The sequence below is a fragment of the Prionailurus bengalensis genome, chromosome B1 (genome assembly GCF_016509475.1).
Source record: "Prionailurus bengalensis isolate Pbe53 chromosome B1, Fcat_Pben_1.1_paternal_pri, whole genome shotgun sequence".
Lineage (NCBI taxonomy): Eukaryota > Metazoa > Chordata > Mammalia > Carnivora > Felidae > Prionailurus > Prionailurus bengalensis.
The window spans coordinates 91,394,367-91,410,967 of NC_057344.1; positions in this window are offsets into that span (position 1 = coordinate 91,394,367).

Below are 16,601 nucleotides of genomic sequence, written 5' to 3' on the forward strand. Positions count from 1 at the left end.
GGGCGCCTGGGTGGCTCAGTCGGTTGAGCGTCCGACTTTGGCTCAGGTCATGATCTCACAGCTCAAGAGTTCGAGCCCCGCCTGGGGCTCTGTGCTGACAGCTCAGAGCCTGGAGCCTGCTTCTGCTTCTGTGTCTCCCTCTCTCTCTTCCCCTAACCCACTCACATTCTGTCTCTGTCTCTCTCGAAAATAAATAAACATTAAAAAAAAAATTAAATTTAATGTCACACAGTCTGTAAGTTCACATTATATTTGAATCTGTATATACAGATCTCTTACACTATGATATTTTCATAATATCATAATGATGTTATTTTGCAAGAAAAAGAAAATATGAAACAGATTAACATCATATATAGGCTCAGTACTGACTAAAATATGATCTGAAACAAATTATTTCTCTAATCATCAAATTGTTCACTAGGAGAATAGGAATTCATAAGAATTCCACCTCTGTATTTCAAACATGATTTTTTGGGGGGGAGAGGTTGATATTAAATTGTAATCATATATGTGAAAAATATATTATATAATCATTTATATCTAAATCTTTACTATAATAATCTCCCAATATTTTGATAAATATACACATACATATATAATGTATGTGTGTACATTATACACATAATGTAATGTAAATGTGTATACATATGCTCATATGTATTATGGTATTGATAATCTTCAATTTTAGGGATTACTGAAAGAACTATCAAGAAAAACCCGCTAACTCCAATGGCTGTAAATTCTCCTACAACCAAATATAACCAGGAATAATTAAAATGGAAATAAGCCATTCTCGATTCTTTTTAAATCCATTATGTTTGTGAGGGTGTTAGAATTAAATCAACAACTTGGCTATGTATCTGATTTTAAATTAACGTGACTAGAATTTAAGCTATGAGTCTTGGAAAAAATTCAAAAATTACAAATTTTCAAATTAAATAAAATGTACTTAGCATGCTACAATATGGCTTCATTAAATGTATTCCCACCTACCCTTTGGATCTCTGTAATGTCATTTTATAACATTTCTCTCAAACATGAATAAAAATCTTATTTGGCAAATCATTTCAGTGCTACAATAGGCCAATCAGAGGAACTACAAATTCACATTAGCTACTACCAGCCAGGGACTATGGAGAACATTTCCCTTAATACGTAACAAAATTATTCTCTGTCTTGTATATATCATTATTCTGTCTTATTGTACTTTAAAATAGAGACTCTCTAACAGTTTTGTCAAAAATGCTGGTGAGTATATACAATTCCTCAAGAAAATTTAGTTATGAAATTTTATTATCAAAATATTGATAACTGACTTTTTATCTTAGATAATAAGATTGTACTACAGAAAAAATATTTTAAAATGCATTTAGTCTTTATATTTAACTTTAGGATATTCAATTAAATTCTATTTTGATAACTCAAATATTTAGAGAATTTAACTTTTAAAAAAAATTCAACAATGTGTATTTTGGGATTAAACGGTTTTGAAAAATATCAAACATTTAGAGTGTTTTGCAGTATCAATGTTTTCATCAAAATATATATGGGAAACGTATATATATGAGAAACGCATTGCCTTGATGATGATATTCATTCCTTTGATGTAATATCTTTTAACAAGTGAACGACGTAAAGCATATAACCTAAAAAACCTCATCTGAGAAAATGTTTAGTCTTTTTGGAGTTTAAATGAAATAGGTTGAATTTAACAAATAAGAGTTAACATTGTTTATAATGATTTGCCTTGTAAAGGAACACAAAGAAAAGTACTTTTCTCTAGGGGCACCTGGGTGGCTCAGTCAGTTAGGCATCTGACTTTGGCTCAGGTCCTGATCTCAGGTTTTGAGTTTGAGCCCTGTGCAGGTCTCTGTGCTGACAGATCGGAACCTGGAACCTCCTTCGTATTCTGCCTCCTCCCTCTGCCCTTCCCTCTCGGGCTCTCTCTCTCTCTCTCTCTCTCTCTCTCAAAAACAAATAAACATTAAAAGAAACTTATGAAAAAGAAAGAAAAAAGTCCTTTTCTCTAAAGGATGGGGTTTTCCATTTCATATTGTAAAGGAACACATAGTTCTAAAAAATAAAAATCTTACTTAATGTTGCATTATTTTTTCCATACAAATTTGTGTGTTGTTCACATAAAATCACCGGTAGTATCACACTATGTACAATACTGTGTAAGGTTCTTTCTCATTTATGATACATAATGGTTTAAATTCTTAATTCGCAATATCTGAATATGTTACCACATAACTCACAACAGGAAAATTAACTTGAGATATATTTAAAGACTCTTGGATTATGCTTCTTTTCTTGCCTTATATTTAAACTCCTCTGTTTATTTGTTCCTTAATGCAATTAAGAATCTTTATCCTTGATAAATATCAAGGTGAAATAAAATGGTGAAAATATATGGATTTAATGATGACTTCTTCAAGGAACATATATTTGAGGTGCCTTCATTGTCCCTATATTCATAGTACAGCTTTATAATAGTATGTTATGTTATAAATATTATTGAACTTTACCAGCCACTTTATTTTCTCATATGTAAAATAACAAAAATAATAGTGTAATCAGTTCTCCTTATGATGTAACCTATGCATTCCTAAAAAAATCAAAGCAGTATGCAAAATTACAGAGTAAAAACCATAAAGCTCGTGGGAAAAGTGGAGTTAGGATATACTATTCCAAAGCTTTTTCAGTGACACATAAAAATAAAAATACAAGAAATTATTACAAATGGTAGCATAGTTTTATACTCGTTAAGCGATTAACACAATAAATGTGACACTTTGCCTTGATAAAGAACCGGAGTTTGTCATGGAAGTGGAAGTTAGAAGGATTGCAACTTAGGACTTGCACTTATGAGTAATTTTGAATTGGTGGAAGGAAAATTATTGGAGTGAGGGTTATTGATGTAATTAAGATATGAAGGGAAACGTTGGAATAGCTATAGACATCAACCAGTTTCAGGCACTTGGGAATTTCACGCAAGGTTTTAAAGTTAGGCCTGTAGCTAAAGAAAACGAGAAGCCATATAGTCAAATGGATATAATTTCGTTGGAACTTTGGAAAGATTTCTAGATGTGCAGTGGAACAAATGGATTGATGTTGAAAATCTCTTTGGTAGGAAGTCCTATAAGAGGAATAAATAATAAAGGATTAGGCGAGGTCTAAAATATGGGATCTGAGTGAAGATGATAAATGAGGTGATAGATTTAAATGAAGGGATTTGAACAATGTTTACTTAGGAAATGTAATAGAAGGATTTTGATGGATTATTTAACATGGGTTGGGGAGGTGAAGGATGGGTCAACAATGAGACAGGTTTCATGGAAAACTGAGTAGACAGCAAACTAAAACCACACACAAGGGAACTGATTTGCTGGGGGGCGAAAAAATGGAGAGTGACATCTTTTTTTTTTAATTCCCTGAGAACCATCTAGCTGGAGACTTCCAATATGTAATTGAACATATGATATGACTCTGAAGGAACAGAGTTTTCTATGAAAGGAGTCAAGATATCAGAGCATGAAGTGCTGGTTAAGCATATCTCAAATGCTGCTAAAGTAAAAATTGAGAAAATGACTGAAAAGTTCATACTTGACTAGTAGTACTGAGGTCGTTTTTGACCTTTGAAAAGAAAACCGAAATGAGGAGCACAAGTCTCAGGATACATTGAGTTGTGGAGTAAGTCTAGGAGGTAAGGAGTGCAAACAACTCTCTCAATAATTACGAACGTGAAGAGACATTTAGTTGGAGAGAACTTAGGGTAGAATTTGTTTTATTGTTGTTTGTTTAGTGGATTGATCTTTATCTCTTCAGTTGTTAAAGAGAAGAAAGTCCCAGAAAAAAAAAAATGATTTTGTATGAAAAGGTTTTGTCCATGGTGTATCAGAGAAGGGAGAAAAAAAAAATGTAGCCCAAACACAAATAGAGAAATTACTTCTGACACGAGAGATAACACTTCTTATATAATTGGACAAAGAATGGAAGAAGTAGATTGACACACTTGTATGTCACTATTATGGTAGGTGGTAAATTGAATGAGGTCTCTTGGGATTCCCTTACTTAATGGAAGAGAATATGATATTTGACAGTAAGGGAGAGAGAGACTGGGCTTTCCACTGATCTTAAACAGTTCAGAAGACTAATATATAATCTTTATAATGTCCTATACATTTTTGGCATACGCTAAGAATTGCCTTATATGTCTACCAAGAGAATGAGAAAGGTTTTTCTTTTCTTTTCTTTTTTTAAAGTTTCTTTATTTTTTGAGAGAGAGAAAGAAACAGAGCATGAATGGGGGAGGAGCAGGGAGAGAGAGAGACACAGAATCTGAAACAGACTCTAGGCTCTGAGCTATCAGCTTAGAGCCCTACATGTGGCTCCAACCCAAGAACTACAAAATCATGACCTGGATCAAAGTCGGATGCTTAAGCCACTGAGCCACCTAGGTGCCCCTGATTTCATCTCTTTATAGAAGGAGTTTAGAAACAATGTACATCCTTAAACAGCCCATCTTGTCATAGATTTTATGGAACATTAAACCCATTCTAAAAAACAGTACATTAATTTGAAATCTTATAATAATAAGGAGACATAAGCCATAAATCAATATTGCAAAAAATTGAATATGTGTAACAAATGTCAGTTGCTTAAGAAAGTGTCGCTTTATCTTCTAACTAATGTGTTTTTTACTTTTCCAAATTATTCTGTAAATATTTTATTTAATTCAAAACTTACGAAAAGATAGTTGCAATAATATCTATAAAAGATCTTTAAAAAAGTCAGAGGGATACAGTTTGTGGTAGCACAACAAACAAAAAGTTAAGATGGAGTCTGAAAGCTGTTGTTACACAACAGTTTGTAGAAGTGTCAAAAATATGTGGCAGAGGGAAGAAAAAGTCCTTTTCTCTAAGTTGTCATCTGTGGCTCGTTATACCAGTACATTTATTTAGACACTTTCAGTGAGTTATCATGGGATCATATCCCAGAATCATGTGTTGTTTGGGAATTCAAGCAGAGTGACCTGATGTACTAAGTATTCTGGTTTGGCTAATGAGCAAAATCTCCGGAAGAAAATCTGGTCTGTCAGCTCCTTGATTTTGAATAGTGTGACTTAAGCTCACATATGCCAAGGTCTCTGCAATGCCAGGAGGAAGTTTGGGGGGATTTGATGCCACAGATATAGTTATAATTAATTTGGTTTAGCCTCATTAAGTCTCCTAAGTGTTCTTTGCCACGTTTACATATATTAGAATAAACTAGTCCAGATATACTGTCTACATGTAAATGAATGTATACAGATATGCAAATATACACATATATATTCCTTCAAGCATTTTCAGCTGTAATCTTTGCGAGTTATAAGCTTAAATAAACCAAGATAATTTATAGCAAGAATAAAATAGAATTGTTTTGTAAAAGTTGGTTCATTTTAGACATTTGATTCAATTTCCAGTTTGCCAGAAGTCTTTAGCTGTTTTACAGATAGTAAATAGATGATGCCTGAATCAATTCTGCTGAATAATACCTACAGGCATTACAAATGTCCATATGTTTTTTTTACATCAGTAACAGCGATTTTCCTACTACTTATTTTGGATACCTGGCTTTAAAGCATATAAATAAGTGTATATCTAAAGGAAAGCATATATATAGGAAATAATATATAAGTATACAAATATATGATATAAATAAAAATCATATAAATATAACCATATTTAATGTAATGGAAATAGAAATCACATATACAATTCCCATTTTGTAGAATATTAATTATATCAGTATAATTAGGTTAGAGTTTAATCCTGACTTCAAGTAAATAATAGATACTCACATATTTCAATCTTTCAACGCATGCAACTGATCTACTTCTACTGTTCTTTATTAAAACAAACAAACATCAAAATAAATCCAAAGATACTTTTGTTTTATAAAGTGAAATGTTTGGTGTGATAATTACATTTATTCTACCATCTTCTTATTTTTCTTTTGTTATAGAAACTCCCTATCCTCTGCTTGTACATCTTAGTTGTCCTCTGACTCCCTAGTTAAATACCATATATTTCTCTGCCTTTCATGCAGTTATGTGTGACCATGTGATTAAGTTCTTGTGAATGAAATGTGAGTAAAAGTAAGTAACTCTCAGGATATTCACCCTGAGCTTTCACTCTTTCTTCTCTCCTAGATCCGGGACTATGTATGTGGTGGTGACTAAACCCTTGGTTGCACAGACAAGGGTAATACTATTAAAGAAAGGGAAGCAATAAGATTGAGAGACCGCAATTTTTTTTAAGTCTATTTATTTATTCAGAGAGAGCATGAACAGGGGAGGGGCAGAGGGAGAGAGGGAGAGAAAGAATCCCAAGCAAGTTCTGTGCTGCCAGCACAGAGTCAAGCATGGGGCTTGATCCCACAAAACACTGAGATCATAAACTGAGTGGAAACCAAGAGTCAGATGTCCAAATGACTGATCCATCCAAGGTGCCCTGAGAGACTGAAGTTCTTAAGGAGCCGATTCATCTCTTTTGAACTGTTATGTAAAAATAAAGATAAATTCTGTCCTATTTAAACATGCATATTTGGGATACTTTATTAAGACACCTTACACTATACTCTAAATAATCCATTTGATTTAAAGAGAAATATGGGTATAATAGATTACTTCAAATAATTTCCAAAATTCTCTAGGAAATATGAATAGATAGATCATGTAGAGGTTTTCTGGTGATAGTTTTACTACTTTTAATGTCCTTGAAATTGTCTATGACCCTTTATATATTTAAGAAACATGACTGAGAAGCATATATGTATCACCTTGCTTTTATTTAGTTTTTTTTTTTTCAAAATGATGAGCTAGTGTAAGTAAGGTTTATTCTTCTCTAAAGGTGAAGAGAATGTAAGTAAGTTTTCATGTAAGATTTCCATAATTTTAACTCTTCTTTCAAAAAATGTTATTTTTTCTATTTTTTCTATTATGATAAAATATGTATAATATCTAAAATTTATTTCTATTAAATAATAAGTCAATTGAAGAGACACAGTGAGATATTTTTTTTAAATGCTCCATTAAAACAAGAGAAGGCAAAGAAAGAGATCAGAAATCTACAGCTAAAATCATACTTAATGGTGAGAAAATAGATGCTTTCCCTATAAGTATGGGAACAAGGCAGAAATGTCTTTCTCACCTCTACTCTTTAGTATCATACATAAATCCAACCCAATGCAATGAGAAAATAAAATAAAATAAAATAAAATAAAATAAAATAAATAAAAGTGATATAGATTGGAAAAGAAGAAATAAAACAGTCTTTTTTCATAGATGACAGAATTTCTAATCAGAAAAGCCCAAAGAAATGACAAAACAAAGCTCCTAGAGCTAAAAAAGAGATATGGCAAGAATGTGGGATACAAAGTTTAAATATTTTGAAATTAAAAACAAAATACCATTTCTATCAGCACCAAACTGAGGGAAATACTTATATATAAATATAACAAAATAATTAGAAGGAAAACTATAAAACTTTGATGAAAGAAATCAAAGCAGATCTACATAAATGACGTGATTTTCCATGGTAATGCCTATGAAAAGTTGATATTGTCATGCATCAGTTTTCCCCTAACTGATCTGTAGATTTAATGGAATACCAATGGAAATCTTCATGGACATCAAAAAACTGATTATAAAATTTATACTGATTCAGGAAGAATAGTCACACTTGGTAACACAATACCGAGGAAGAAAAAGTGACCGACTACTCAGTTTCAAGATTTAACTATAAAACTACAACATCAAAATGGTATGGTGCTAGTTGGAAAATAGACAAACTGATGACTGGAACAAATTGAGATACCAGAAATCTTTGACAAAGGAGCAAATACAATTCATTGAATAAAAGTTTCCCTCTCAATAAATGGTGCTGGAGCAACTGGAAATGTAATTTATAAAAAAAATATATATATATATAATATACATTATATATATTATATATAGTATATTACATTATTATATCTAATATGTATTACATATTATATAATAATGTAATATAATATATAAAAATATATAATATATTATATATAGATATATATTGATGTTTATATCTATATCTACATTTATATCTATATCTATCTATCTATATATCTATATATCGATGCAGACCTTCTGCTTTTTGAAGAAAATAAAAAAAACTCTAACTGGATTGTACAACTAAATACAAACTGCAGAACTATGAAGCTTAACAGCATATCCAGGGCTTTAGATTCCACAGTGATTCATTAGATAAAACAACAAAAGCACAATCCATAAACAAAAAGTTGAAAGTGAAAATTAAAATTAAAACCAAAATTAAAATTTTCTATTCTGTGGAGACACCATTAAGAGAATGAAAATACAAGCAATGGATGGAGAGAAATCTTTGCAAAACATCTATCTGTAAAGTACTGGTATCCAAAATAAACAAAGAACTCTCAAAGCTCAACAATAGGTAAAACAAACAGACCAGTTAGAAAATGTACAAAAGATCTAAACAAACACCAAAGAAGACATATATACAGAGGGCAGATATACATATAAAAAGAATTCAACATCATATGTCATTATGGAATTGCAAATTATAACAATGGGCTTTCATTACACATATATTAGAGTGACTAAAATCTAAAACACTGAAAATATCAAATGCTGGTAAGGATGTAGCAACAGGAATTTGTATTTGTTGCTGGTGGAAATGCAGATAGAATAGCCACTTTAGAAAACAATTTGATAGTTTCTTATAAAGCTAACTAACTAGAGTGTTACCATGGCATTCAACGATAGAAACATTGGATATTTACTCAAATGAATTTAAAAAATTTCTGCACACAAAAACCTGGACACAAATGTTTACAGCTGCTTTATTCATAACTGCCCAGAATTGGAAGCAACTAAGATGTTCTTCAATAAGTGAATGAAAAACTGTGGTACATCCATTCAATGGAATATTACTCAGCAATATAAAGAAATGAGCTAACGAGCTATGAAAAGACATGAAGAAATCTTAAGTTCATATTTATAAGAAGCCAGTCTGAAATGTTACATATTATACTTCTATCAATATAACATTCTGGAATGGCAAAAATGTATACACAGCAAAAAAATCAATGGTTGCCAGGGGTTCAGAGAAAGGAGCAGAGATGAATAGGAGACAAACAGGAAATTTTAGGGTGGTAAAATTATTCACTCTGATACTTTAATGGTGGAAACATTAAAGACCATATAATAAAGCCTACTGTAAACTCAGTACTTTATTTAATAATAACTTAGTGTCAATATTGGTTTATCATTTGTAAAAACTGTAAAAACTGTTCCACACTAATGCAAGACTTCAATAATATAGGGAGCTTAAGAAGAAGAAGAAGAAGAAGAAGAAGAAGAAGAAGAAGAAGAACTTTATGTGATTGGGGTAGAGGGGGTATCTCTGGTCATTTAATACTTTCTTTGCAATTTGTCTGTAAAACTAAAAATGTTCAAAAAATACACTCAATTTAATAAAGTAAACAACCTGATTTGTGAAATACTAACATTTTTAAAATATCTTTAAATTTACTCATTCACATATTTGGCAATTTTACTGTTTATATGTATCTTTAAAATAATGATAAGGAATTGTTGATATTTTTTCCTTCACTCTTTTTGGAAAACTCATTGACCTTTACTTCTTACCCACATATTCTATACTAAAATATTGCTGTCTCCAATTATTTTTCTTCTGCAATATTAATAAAATAAAATATTAAGCAAAGGAACACTCATTTCTAAGGTTTTAAAAATATATGAAAGCATACTTAAGGAACATAAAGCAAGGAGAGATTCAACTCCAAAGTGAAATAGCTACAGGATGAGAATTGGGGGGAAAATATGCGAAGCAAATGGAAATTAAAATGTTGAATGTAATACCTTGTTCCATTTTAATTTAATTTTATTTGTTTTATGTTTATTCAATGTTGAGAGAGACAGAGACAGAGCATGAGTGAGGGAGGGGCAGAGACAGAAGGAGACACAGAATCTGAAGCAGGTTCCAGGCTCTGAGCTGTCAGCACAAGGCCCGATGTGGGGCTCGAACTCGTGAACCGTGAGATCATGACTGAACCGAAGTCGGATGCCTAAATGACTGAGCCACCCAGGAGTCCCTTTAATACCTTGTTCTTAATCCAAGGCAATCCCCAGGAAAGAATATTTGATGACTTTTTAAAATATTAACTATTTACAACTTTCAAAATATGGTATGCAAATGTAAAACTTCTGTCTCTCAAGTGTCATTAATAAAATCCCACTGATAAAACCTCTTTCTATCTGCCCAACTGTTTTCATCTAATGTTTCCTTCACTTGTACCGTATTCTGCTATTATCTCCTCTTTGTTTGTTTGTTTGTTTGTTGTTTTGTTTTGTTTCATTTTCTTTTGTTTTCACTGCCTTCAGAATCACACTTCTCACTGGCTTTTTCCCCCACCTTAGTAAAATATTCCAAGGTCTGTTGTATTCTAAGTCCTTGGTATATATCAGGGGCAGAAAATAATTAGGAGAGGGGTGGAATATAAATCTTTGATACTTTTTTGAATATTTCCCATGTGGATGAGTTGTGGAAGTGAAATGAGAGAAGAGAATCTGTAGCAGTCAGGTTGAAAGATGTACAAAGGGAATGCCAAGGACCTCTGACTGAAAACGTCTGTATACAAGAGACATCGAAAATCATTCCCTGTGGGCACAGACTCCAGGAAGGAAATTTTAGGCCAGGCTGGTTGCCAGTGAAGGACTCCTGTGCTTTGAACTGAAATCCCTGAACAGAGACTGTGTTTGAGTAGTTGCCTTTTAAAACTTTCCTTAATACTGAACTTTACACTTAGATGAAGATTTAGATTTCCAGGTTCTAGCTGGACTTTTCTATAAAGATAAAACTCTATCATCTAAAAAATAAATCTGTTCTACTCTCCTTGAACTCTCACATCTTCCCTTTCTTATCTCTCAATTCAAAGATCACTCCTTAGTCATTCTCACTAGGAAGCCAAGTTTCATTTATGATTTCTTCATTTTCCTGCTCTTACAACTAAATTATACATTGAACCAATAGACTCACCATATACTCTGTACTTAAAGTAAGCTTTTTAAAATTATTGGCAAGGGAACTCAGAGACAGTGACTCTTTCTCATTAAAAATTACCGTGTTGTTTTCCTTAATATTTGGTTGCAAGTTCTCTTTGGGCAGGAGCCATATAGTTTTGCTTGCTACTGAGTGCCCAGCATTAAATATAACGCCTGGGATATTGAAAAATTATTGTTACCAATGTCCGCAAGTGGCATAGACGTTTCCACCTGACGGTGGAAATCTGCTATCAATAGTCTTTAGTGAAAAATTTTAAGTAACATTTAGACTGAAAGATAGATCAGAGGTCTAACTTGGGAAGAGGAATGGGCAGGAGTGCAATTTGCTCCCCATAGAGTAAAAATGAAATGGGGGCTACAGGCTGGCCCCCAGGGAGATGCCAGAAAGAAGTAGTGAGTAAAGACTGAAAATAATTCTTTTGGAAGAAAGACAAAATTTAAGGAGGGATGTCCTATGAGAAACTTCGCAACTGGAAGAATGATGGTTTTAAGTTAGACTTTATGTAGTAATACCATTATATTGCCCCAAATTCTATTATACAGGTCAGCCTTGCGTCAGCTCTATTTTAGGTAAATGAAAGAACCATCAAGCATCCAAAACCTACATCTCAATTCCATTATAGATTTTCTACAAACTATATTATTTAAATAATTTAAATTATATTAAAATTAATTATACATGTATTTATTAGCAATATATACAAATTAAATTAAAATATGACCATTGATTTATTTATAACACATGGATTTTATTAAATCAGAAAAAAAGAACAAATATCTGGAAAAACGGAATTACATATTTACTAAATTATATTTTTTTAACTTTTACATAATTGTTAAAATAAAATTATTAACATTTCTCAAAATTTCAGTCAAAAATCTAATTTTAAGGTGTTCTGTTCAAACTGTTTATATTAATTTTTTATTATTTTATATCCTTTCATAAAGATGACCAACTGATATCAACAATTTAATTTCAGTTTTCAGACAAACCTTTTGACTATTGTAATACACATCAGCAAGCTACAAATGCCTCTTGCTGTTAGTTTATTATGAACTTTGTTTGTTTACTGTAATTATGTAAAGTTTTGATTACATATGATGAATGTCATGAATGTACTTATTAAGAATTCAGGTTATGCCTGGTGAATATTATAACTTTATAGATATCCCCAACAAATTCAGTTTGCATTTTAAATATTGTTGTTTAAGTATTCTTTTAGAAGATGAAGACAATCATACATATGAACCTTACATAATAAATGTTGTGCATATTATGACACCGAAAATGGTTTCTTTGGTTAACTAGATAAAATGGAATCTACTAATCCCTTCAAAATGTTTTAAAACCAATACGGTATTACCCATCTCACTCATTGCCCACAAACCATGCTAGCTTCATAAATGTGTACCCCTAAATACACATGTAAAGGAATATTGAGTAATGGGAAAAAGCGGAAGAAAAAGAGAAACCCTAAAACTGAGGGAACTAATTAAGAGTTGTAGGAGACAGAACAAAATGAAGTAGGAAAAGAAAATGACTATATGTGTGTGTGTGTGTGTGTGTGTGTGTATTTACAATTGGCCACTTACCCACCTCTGCATCATGGTATAATGATTAATTCTGATTGAAGAACAAAGACTACTGGATTGATGTGCTTAACTAGCTGAATTCCTGAGAGGAAATGAACCGACAACTAAAAAGAGACTGATAATTTTAATTTTAAACAATCTGAAGTCTAACTAAATGTTAATAGTGGCAAAAATATTAAAAAGTATGTATTTTCTCATATTAAGTTGCTGTATTATATTGTTATGAGTGCTTTGTAGCTATTTACTGATTTCCCAAGTTAATTTTATCACTGTTATCCCAGATCCATTACTGGTCTGGAGTGTAGGCATGTGTCTGGGCTACTGTAAAAAACACATTTTCAGAAAGTTTTTTTTCTTTGTTAATGTTTTTTGTTGTTGTTGTTGAGAGAGAGAGCAAGCGAGCACAAGTCAGGAAGGAGCAGAGAGGAGAAAGAGAATCCCAAGCAGGCTGCAGGTGTCATTGCAGAGCCGGATGTGGGGCTCAAATTCAGAAACCATAAAAATATGGCCTGAGCAGAAGGCAAAAGTTGGACGCTTAAGCAACTGAGCCACCCAGACACTCCCAATTTCACAAGTATAAACATAATTTATTTTCTTCACACTTTGAACATTCTGAAATTATAATGCAAGTTGCAAATAAATGGCAACATATACTAGCTATTAGCAGAAGAGTACCTTGTGATTTCCAACTGTTGTCGTTATGTGTACATGAGCAAACTTAGCAGTTGTTAAATAATTCAACTCACGTAATTATAAACTTTGTTGAATTATTTTTATTGGAAGTATAACAGTCAATTTGATTTAAGCCAGGGTCCTTATTTTAACTCACAATGTCCTCAACTGTATTATACTGAAATTCAGTATTGTACCCAAAATTCCTTAACACATTATAGAAAATGTAAATAAAGGCAATGAGATAAACTGTGATTTAAAACAGTTAAAACAGCCAAAATATTATGGAATTACTTAGGTTTGTTTCTTTGGCAAGTAATAGAAATCCTTAGTAAATCAGAATCATTAACTCTCACGCAAAGTTATGCTTGGGAAAATTAGGGATGCAGCTTAACCAGATATTAGAACCACTTTAAAAGCTTTCATTTCTGGGGTGCCTGGGTGGCATTTCTGGGTTTTGGCTGAGGTCATGATCCTAGGGTCGTGGGATTGAGCTCCACATGAAGGTCCAAGACTCTCTCTCTCTCTTTCTCTTCCCCTCTCCCCCACTCATGCTTTCTCTCTCTCTAAAATAGAAATAAATAAATAAATAAATAAATACATAAATAAACACATAAATACATAAATAAATAAAAGCTTACTTTTCCTTTTGTCTTCTTTTTTATCTGGGGGTTAGGGAAGAGACAGAATGGGATTTGAAACTTAAAATCCTTAGGGATCTCTTTTGCCCATCTTAAGACAAATAGACAATCCTGGATCAATTAACCATGACAAAGGAAGAGGACTGTTATTAGCCCAATTGAAGTCAGGTACCATCCTAAGACTAATCAACTGTGGTGGCAGGTAGGTTGACATTGAAAACATGAGCATTCTAAGCTAAAGCTTATTGTTGGAGGAACAGTTATGATAATAGCTAGAATGAAGAGGTATCCAGTTTCATAGGTTTAAATATATCCTGTATTTGCCATATGCCCCCAAATCATGCTGCCAGTCTTAAAATATACTAATCATGACAAAATCCTATGATTTTTGTGATTATTACTATGGGTTATAGAAAGCAACATGTCACCAGAATAACCTGAGTAATACCCTAGAGTCTAAAAAATTTAAAAAAACTTTCCTGATGCTGAATATGATAAAGATTATTCACAAAGTGGTACTGAAGTACTAAGGAAAAAATAACATCTAATGTTATGGATAAATCAATGCTATTTATTGACTTCCAGAACAAGATGGTACAAAGAAGACATAAAGAAACCTAACTCCAGAAATGATGCACAGGCTACAAAAACGAATATGTGAATATAAATCTGAAAGAGACCAGAAATTTCGATCCATGCATAAAAAGAACATGCAGTCAGGTAACACAGTGGTCATGTGGTGGGTCACCGTGCTCCCAAGAGCCTGGGTGGGGAGCTCTTTTCTCAGATACTGGAGCAAAAGCAATAATGCCTGAAGGTAAGAACTGATACAGCCCTATGTACTGCTCTACATATGAAATTTAATAATGGCTTTGAACTGGTCCATAAAGGAGATGTAATCACTTTTTTTAAAGTTATACAAAATAAAAACTAAAAACAATAAAAATCAATAAACAAAAATACAATGAAACACATTTATAGAGAATAAAAAAGGCCTTAGACCTGTGATAGGTATTCATTGCATTCAGAATAAGAAATCTGTGCACAATTCTGGATACAGTTGATAATTTTTAATGTAATAGAGAAAACTCAAAATAACATAAAGTGAATTTGAAATTAGAAACAAAATGCAATCTTTTATAAAATTATAAATATAAGAAAATTAGTCCAAGACAAATTGGAATCTTTACTAGATGAATTATAATTAAAATCAATGACATATGTGCTGAATTATAACAGCCTAAATGATACCAGACCCAGATTGGATGAACTGTGGCAAACCTTCAAGGAACAGGTATTTTAGGAGAAGAGAGAAGACGAGAATGAAACTAAAAGACAACCATATGTTTGCAAAATGAAGCAGAGAAACTACATAGTTATACACAGTAGGAACTTAAAGAATACTTTTCTATTGTTTTAGTGTTTATTTATTTAGTTTGAAAGAGACAGAGAATGGGGGAGCGGCACAGAGAGAGGGAGAGAGAGAGAATCTCAAGCAAGCTCTGCACTGTTAGCGCAGAGCTGAACATAGGACCCCATCCCACAAACCGTGAGATCATGACCTGAGCGGAAATCAAGAGTCCATAGCTTAACCAACTGAGCCCCTAAAGAGTAATTTTCTGTGACTAGGGAAGTTAAATTCCAGGTAAGAAAGTGGTTCAGCATAGTGCAATTTACTAAACACTATAGTGCAATTTACTAAAATAACAGTTTAAAAGAGAAACTGTATATGATCATCTCTACAGATGGAAAAGTTGACAGAAATCATTACTAATTCTTTTTTTTAACCATTGTGAATTTAAAATAAAAGTAAACGTCCTTAAATTGACAAAAGCATCTTTGCAGGTATCACATGTAAGGAGTACCTATTATCACCCATATTGTTATATGGTACTTATGTTCCTACCTGATGCATTAGGATGGATAAATAAATAAATAAATAAATAAATAAATAAAAAGAAAGAAAGAAATGAGAGATGTAAAAAAGAAGAATGGAAGTCATTAGACTCTGCAATATAGTGTCGTACTTTAAAGTAATCACATAACTCTGGAACAACACTGCCTGGTTTGAAATTCCGTCTCTGTAATTTGCTACCAAATAACAGTGAGCATGTTACTTGTTACTGAATATCCCTCTGCCTTTAATTTTTCCTCTTTAAAATAGGGTTAGTAACATCTTTGGCCTTGTAAGTTCCCATAGTTTTGAAGGTGTTCATTTTTACACAAGGAGCCTTAGAACAGCTTCTCGTTGGTAAATTTTATAGAACTTTTTTTATCATATTTTTTAACATTTATGGGTAATATGAACATCTGGAGAAGAAAATGTAAGACTCAACTGGCAAATGTAAATGCTCAGAAACATTGAAATACTGTCAGAGGGAAGTTCAGAAATAACAGTTTTCAGGCAGCAACTTTACTAATTAAAAAGACTAGAATAAAGGCCTCATTCATACATCCCAAAGTGCTCTTCCCTACTGCTGACCTATTCCCGTGGAGTCTTCCCCACCAGAGTACACGACAGTGTCAGCTGTCCAGTTGCTCAGGCC